The sequence below is a fragment of the Odocoileus virginianus genome, chromosome X (assembly GCF_023699985.2).
Source record: "Odocoileus virginianus isolate 20LAN1187 ecotype Illinois chromosome X, Ovbor_1.2, whole genome shotgun sequence".
Classification (NCBI taxonomy): domain Eukaryota; kingdom Metazoa; phylum Chordata; class Mammalia; order Artiodactyla; family Cervidae; genus Odocoileus; species Odocoileus virginianus.
In genome coordinates this window covers 10046886-10055437 of record NC_069708.1, presented here as the reverse complement: position 1 = coordinate 10055437, position 8552 = coordinate 10046886, and positions in this window count along the sequence as shown.

The window sequence follows — 8552 nt, the reverse complement described above, 5'->3', positions numbered from 1 at the left end:
AAGCTACCCTTTAAGAAAAATGAAGAATAACTTTAAGAGAAGAACTTTGGGCTCAGAGAATGGAGCCTTGAGCAGAAAGGGGGAAATCTTGACCCACAAGGAATTCCTCCTAGGCCTGGCAACCTAATGAAATATCCGTACTGTGCTTTGAAATCACTTGGAATCAGTGACCTCTTTGTTCTGTTTTTTTCCATTTTGGAATAGGAATGGCTAAAGCTCTTATACTTGATTTGTTCTACCATTGTTTATTGGAAAGCGGTAACTTGTTTTCTGGGCTTCCCTGATTGCTCAATGGTAAAGAGTCCACCTGCTAATATAGGAGACACGGGTTTAATCCCTGGTCTGGGAAGATCCCCTGGAGAAGGAAATGGCAACCCACTCCAGCATTCTTGCTGGGGAAATCCCATGGACAGAGGAGCCTGGTAGGCTACAGTCCTTGGGGTTGCAAAAGAGTCAGATACAACTAGACAACAACTTGTTTTCTAGGTTTACAGGTATAGAGATGGACAAGTATGTTGTCCTAAGATGGATCATATGCAGAGTCTCACTCTCTGATTTAGATAATGCTGATAATTAGGTTTTAGACTTCTAAACTCATTATATGAAATTTTGGACTTGAGTTTATACTGTAAAGGATTAAGAGTCAATGGGATGTTGGGATGGAAGAATGTATTTAACATGTGACGTAGATGTGAACCTTTGGGGGCCAGAGGGAAGACTATGATAAGCTGAAAATTACACTACCAAAAAATAATCTACATACGAATCTCTGAAACCCATGAATGTAATCTTATATGGCAAAACTAAGACTGTCTTTAGATGTGGTTACTTTTAAGATCTTGAGATGGGAATATTATGCTGGATTATCTAGGTGGGCTCTAAATGCAGTCAGACACAACCACTTAAGAGGGAGATAGAGATTTCACACTGAGAGAGGAAAATGTAATGGGCAGATAGAACAAAGATTTGAAGATGATGGCCTTAAAGACTGGAGGGATGCAGGCAGAAGCCAAGGAAAGCTAGCAGCACACAGAAAGTGGAAGAAGAAAAGAAGATTCTCTCCTGGATCCTCCAGAGGATATATGTCATAGCTGACACCTTGATTTGGGCCGAATGAACATATTTTGGTGCTTCTGGCCTCCAGACCTCTAAGAGAAGAAGTATGCGGTTTTTGTTTTATGGCGGGGGTAGGGGACGCGGTCATAAGTTCGAGGCAATTTGTTACCACAGCCCTGGGAGATTATTTAAAGTGGAAGCAATCCAAATGCCCATCAAATGATGAATGGATATAGAAAATGTGATATTACCATCTAACAGAATATTATTCATTAATAAAAAGAATAAAGTAATAATGTGTTCTGCAACATGAATGGACCTTGAAAACATGCTAAGTGAAAGAAGCCAAAAAGGAACACATATTGTACAGTTCCATTTATATGAAATGTACAGAATAGACAAATCTATAATACACAGAAAGCAAATTAGTAATTGCCTAGGATTGGGCATGTAGGGATATTGGGAAATGCTACCTAAGTGGAGTGAAGTTTATTTGGGGGACAATGAAAATATCCTAAAATTTATGATGGATGAATAACTATGAATATACTAAAAGTTCTTGGATATAAATTCAGAGGGTGAATTATATGGTATATGAAAATATCATAGTAAACTCATTTTTTTCAAAAGAAGGCTCTAAAGTGTGCTGAGAAAAAGGCATGAAATTATATTGAGAAAGACAAGTCCCATGATCTGCAGTGTCAAGCAGGATACCAAGGAGAGCTGATGGTATAGTTCCAATCTAAGAGTCAGCAACCTCAATACCCAGTAGGAGCTAATGTTTCAGTTCAAGTCCAAAAGAAAGAAAAATCCCTCCTCATTTAAAGGAGGGTCAGCCTTTTTGTTCTAATCAGACCTTCAATTGATTGGATGAGGCTCACCCCCATTAGGGAAGTACGTCTACTGATTCTATTCTACTGATTCAAAGGTTGATCTTATACAGACACACCCTCAAGGACACACTCATAGTAATATTTGCCCAAATATCTGGGCATCCCTTGGTCCAGTCAAGCTGACAAATAAAATGAAACATTATGTATGTTCTTTGTCATAGATACATATTGTAATATTTTCCCATTTGCAATTTGTCTTTTTAATCAAGTCCATTTGATCACCTTTTTTCTTTTCACTTGTATTGGATCACTTGTATGATACATAATGGATCAGCATGTCCATTCCTGCAAAAATAAAGTAGTAGCCTTTTCCCAGTAGCCTTGGGAAATGCTAGCTAAATGGAATGAGGTTTATTTGGGGGACAGTGAAACTATTCCAAAATTTATTATGATACATTTTTTTTTATTGGGATTTTGAGAGATTGCATTGAATCTGTGAACTCTTTGGGGAATTGTTATCATATTTACAATATTAAATATTCCAATAAATTAACAAGAGATGTCTTCTCATTCATATTGACCTAGTTTAAATTATTTTAGCAGTGTTTGTAGTTTTCACAGTAAAAGTCTTGCACCTCCTTGATTAAACTTATTCTTAAGTATTTTTTTCTTTCTGATGCTGTTAGTGGAGTTGTTAATTTCCTTTTCAGATTCTTCATTGATCAGGTATACAGTACAATTTATTTTTGTGTGTTGAAACTGTGCTCTGCCATTTTCCTGAAAGTATTACCTATAATTTTTTGTTCTTTAGGATTCTCTTTATATACGGTTGTGTCATCTGTGAATAGAGTTAGTTTTACTCCTTCCATTTCAATTAGGATGTTTTTTTCTCCTTGCCTAAATGGTAAGGCTAGAATGTCTGGTTGAATGGAAATGGCAAAAGCAGGCATCCTTTTCTTTTTCCTGACCTTAGAGGGGAAGCTTTTGTTGTTTCACCATTGAATATGGTGTTAGCTTCTAGTTTTTAAGAGATGCCCTTTATAATATTGAGGAAGTTCCCTTCTCTTTATAGCTTGTTGAGTGTTTTAATATTGAAATGGTATTCAATTTTGTCAAATATTTTTGTGTCCGTTGAAATGATTGCATGCTTTTTCTCCCAATCATTCTGTTAGTATGATTCGTTGATTTTTGTGTATTGAATCAACCTGGCATTCCTAGGGAAAATTCTACTTGGCCAGAGTATATAATACTTTTAATATGCTGCTGCATTCAGTTTGCTAGTACTCTGTTGAGAGTGTTTATATCTGTACTCATAAGGGATATTGTTCTGTAGTTTTCTTTTGATGTCAGTATCTGACTTTGGTATCAGTTAATACTGGTCTTATAGAATAAGTTAAGAAGTGTTCCTTTTATTTTTTGGAAGAATTTAGAAAGAATTGGTATTCTTCTTTAAATGTGGAATTTAGAAAGATGGTAATGAAAACCCTATATGCAAAACAGAAAAAGAGACTCAGATGTATAGAACAGACTTGTGGACTCTGGGAGAAGGCGAGAGTGGGATGTTTCAAGAGAGCAGCATCGAAACATGTGTATTATCTAGGGTGAAACAGATCACCAGCCCAGGTTGGGTGCATGAGACAAGTGCAGATTACTTCTTCTTGATTAAGTTGTGGTAGTTTGTGTTTCTAGTAATTTGTTTCATCTAGGTTATCCCACCTTTGTTGACACAATTGTTCATTGCATTATGTTACATACTTTATTTTTTGTAAAATCAGTAGTGATGTCCCCATATTCATTCCAGGTTTTAGTTATTTGTTTCTTCTACTTCTCTAGTTTGTTACTGTTGTTGATATTTTTAAGGAAAGAGCTATCAGTTTCATTGATTTGCTTCTTTGTTTTCCCATTCTCTACTTCATATATCTCCTCTCTAATCTTTATTATTTCCTTCTTGGTGCTAGCTCTTCTAGTTTCTTAAGGTGTAAAGTAATATTTGAAATCTTTATTTTTAAGTTTAGGCTCTTAAGTTATACATTTTCCTCTAAGCAAGGCTTTACATGCATTCCAGTCATTCTTGTAATTAATAACAAGGGGAGACTTACTTCTGCTGTTTTTGTATTTATTTTCTATATATCTTATTTTTCTTCCTCGTTCCCTCTATTGCTAACTTCTTTCATGTTTGATTCTTTGTAGTAAATCATTCTGATTCCCTCTCATTAATTTTCTGTGTATATTTTTATTTACTTTTTAAATGATTACCTTGCAGATTACAATTAATATCTTCAATGTAGAGCAATGTATTTTGAATTAGTAGTAAATTAGCTTCAATAGTGCACAAAATATGCCGCTACACAGTTCCATATTCCCCCCTTTATGTTGCTGTCACAATTTATATCTTATATATATTGTGTTCCCATTAGTATACATTTATGACAAAGTTTTATGACTTTTCACATATCCTAGAGGATACAAGGAGTTCTAAGTGAAATATATAATAATAGTGGCTTTTATATTTATTTATGTAGCTACTTTTAACAATATTCTTCATTCCTTCATTTGGGTTCTAGTTATTAATAGTATCTATAAATAAACAAAGATATACTCAGCTCCATTAGTAATTAGAGAAATTTTTTAAAAATCACAATAAGTTACTACTTAACACCTAGTAGAATGGCTATGATTTAAAGTAAATAGGCAGTTGTGTGTATTTCCAAAACGTTACAGAAATTGGACCCTCACACATTGCTGATGGAAATGAGAGATTATGTGGACATTTTGGGAAACAGATTGGCAGTTTCTTTTTTTTAATTAATTTATTTTTCAATTGAAGGATAATTGCTTTACAGAATTTTGTTTTTTTCTGTCAAATCTCAACATGAATCAGCCATAGGTATACCTATGTCCCCTCCCTCCCATCTCCCTCCCCATCCCACCCCTCTAGGTTGATAGAGAGCCCCTGTTTTTGAGACATACAGCAAATTCCCATTGCCTATCTATTTTACATATGGTAATGTAAGTTTCCATGTGACTCTTTTCATATATCTCACCCTCTCCTCCCCTCTCCCCATGTCCATCAGTCTGTTCTCTATATGTTTCTCCATTGCTGCCTTGCAAATAAATTCATCAATACCATCTTTCTAGACTCCATATATATGCATTAGCGTACAATATGTTTTCTTTCTCTTTCTGACTTATTTCACTCAGTATAATAGGCTCTAGGTTCATCCACTTCATTAGAACTGACTCAAATGTGTTCCTTTTTATGGCTGAATAATATTCCATTGTGTATATATACCACAATGTCTTTATCCATTCATCTGTTGATGGACATCTAGGTTGCTTTCAAGTCCTAGCTATTGTAAATAGTGCTACAATGAACATTGGGGTACATGTGTCCTTTTCAATTTTGGTTTCCTCAGGGTATATGCCTAAGAATGGGATTGCTGTGTCATATGGTGGTGTTATTCCTAGTTTTTTAAGGAATCTCCATACAGTCTTCCATTGTGGCTGTATCAATTTACATTCCCACCAACAGTGCAAGAGGGGTCCTTTTTCTCCACAACCTCTCCCGCATTTATTGTTTGCAGACTTTTTGATGATGGCCATTCTGACCAGTGTGAGGTGATATCTCTTTGTAGTTTTGATTTGCATTTTTGTAATAATGAGCTATGTTGAGCATCTTTTCATGTGTTTTATCTGTATGTCTTCTTTGGAGAAATGTTTGTTTAGGTCTTTTTCCCACTTTTTGATTGTGTTGTTTGTTTTTCTGATGTTGAATTGTATGAGCTGCTTGTATATTATGCAAGTTAATCCTTTGTAAGTTGTTTCATTTGCTATTATTTTCTCCCATTCTGAGGGTTGTCTTCAACACCCATACTGATGACACTTCTGATAGGTTCTTCTTTGGGTTCCTGGACCTCACTAACCCCAGTGATCTCCACTTCTCTGTTTCTGGTCAAGTTCACACTTGTCTGACCGCGGAGTGCCAGCTCAGAGTCTCAGTGAATCTCTGCACCTCTGCAGCTTTCACTCTTTTTGAACTTCATGTTTGCTCCCTTTGTTCTCTCTCATCTCTTAATCTTTCAGCACAGTCGTGGAAACCCAGCCCTTTCACCTGACTTCACAATTTCCTTCCTCTTAGGTAAGTGCAAACTTCTCTTTTCTCTATCAGGAAACAAAAGACTTAGATGCATTCTTAGAGAAAGCACATGTGGATATATTCATTCCCTCCAGCCTCATTTGTCCTTTCGCTGCCACTCAGCAAGCATTTTTTTTAACCCCTTCATTATGTTGTTTGGAATGAGCCACAGTGGTAGGAAATATTATTGATTTCAAATTATCTTTCATTCATTCAGCGAATATTTATTGAATATTTAGTATCCCTACAATTTTACTCCATAAAATCTTAATAATACTCTTGAATGGATATGTTTGTCCTAAAGGGTGATAATGGTGTTCCTCAGATATTTTATACCTTATCATTAATCCTAAGTAAGTAGGTAATAGTAAAATATATATTATAACTAAGGGAACCCTAAAACTTAACCAACTTTTCTAAGGAATAATCAACAAAGAAGCATGGACTGGGGCTCAAATTTCCAGAAAGGAAATATGTGTGTGTGTGTGTGTGTGTGTGTGTTTATATAAACAAAACCATTTCATTCAGTTTTTCATTAATGAAGAATATAAAACTAAATACAAACACAGAATGAAAAAACTTCAGAGCAGAATGTATTTTTAAAAAAATATGATTATGTTATAGAGTCCAATTTCACTCTGGTTGCCACACAACAGGCCAGTGAATCCGAGAAATGGGGTGTTGAGGCAAGGAAAAGGACTTCAATTGGAGAGCTGGCAGACGGAGAAGATGGCAGGCTAGTACCTCAAAATAATCATTGACTGGGGTCTGGATGCCAGGTTCTCTTATAGATCAGAGAGAGAGAAGCAATGAGGAACTAAATTAAAAAGGCAGAATAGAGAGAGAGAGGCATTGGGGAAGTAAAGTGAAAGGGTCTTCAGTCTTACAAAACATCTCCAAGGGAATGGCCAGCCTTTGGAAGGGATGTGTTAATCTCTTCTATTCACAGGTGGGCAGGAACAACTTATCTCTCCAGGAGCTGAACCAAGGCACTTTAGTTTACCTTCAAGCAGAGGGGCAGGGTCCTCTAGGCAAGCCATTGAGTATGATTATAATAACAAGAGCAACAAAAGCAAGTCAAAGAAACAGTTTCCGACATGGAGTCAGAATTGGCTTCCTCCCTCAACAATTATAGGACCACAAAATGAAATGTCTGTGGTCAGTATATGTATTAGTCAGTGTTCTCTAAAGAAACAGAACCAATAGGATTGATTGATTGATTTAAAGAATTGGCTCATGCAAATATCGAGGCGGGGCTTCCCTTGAAGCTCAGTTGGTGAAGAATCTGCCTGCAATTCAGGAGCCCTGGGTTCGATTCCTGGGTTGGGAAGATCTCCTAAAGAAGGAAATGGCAACCCACTCCAGTATTCTTGCCTGGAGAATCCCATGGACAGAGGAACCTGGTGGGCTATGGTCCATGCGGTTGCAAGCGTTGGACACAACTTAGCTACTAAACCACCACATTATGGAGGCTGGCAAGACCTGAGATTTACAGTCAGCTGGAGGTACAGGAGAGCCTGGATAGGAGGAGAACCAAGAGGAGCTGATGTGTCAGTTTAAGTTTGAAGGCAAGAAAATATGTCCTAGGTTGAAGGCAGTCAGACAGGAGGAATTCCCTCTTACTCAAAGGAGGGTCAGCCTTTTTGTTCTTTTGAGGCCTTCAACTGATTAGTTGAGGCTTAGTCACACTAAGGAGGGCAGTCTGCTTTACTGAGTCTACCAATTCAAGTTATTTTCAGGCAAGTGTCTTTTTCTAGTTGTTGTTCAGTAGCTAAGTCATGTCGGACTCTTTGCAACCCCATGGACTGCAGCATACCAGGTCTCCTGTCTTTTTCAAGGTTTTTTTTTTTTTTTGAGATATAATTATCATATCACTTTGTATTAGTCCAAGATGTATGATTTGATATATATTGCAAAATGATTGCCACAATAAATTTGATTAATATTAATCACCTCAGATAGTTACAGAATTTTCTCTTTAGTGATGAGAATTTTTAAGATCTCTTCTATAAGCAGCTTTCAAATATACAATACAGTATTGTTACTAAATGGGACTTCCCAGGTGGCTCAGTGATAAAGAATCTGTCTGCTAATGCAGGAGTTGCAAGAGACATAGGAGATACAGGTTTGATCCTTGAATCTGAAAGACCCCCTGGAGAAGGAAATGGCAACCCACTCCAGTATTCTTGCCTGGAGAATCCCATGGACAGAGGAGCCTGGTGGGCTACAGTCTGTGGGGTTGCAAAGAGTCAGATACAACTGAGCAACTAACACACACATACACAAAGTGATGTATCAATCTAAAATCTGTACTGTCTGTCGCTGGGCTGTTCACTCTACCTTCTTTTATTATGGTTACTTTCTGAGTTTTCACTATTATTACCCATATTTTACAGATAAAGAAATTGTGGATTACAGAGTATATAGCACATTAAAGCATATAACTTGTAAATAATAGAGAGTGACACTGTGAACTGGATTCCTCTCTTGATAATTTGGAAAGTTTGGCTGGACCATGAGGATTAGAA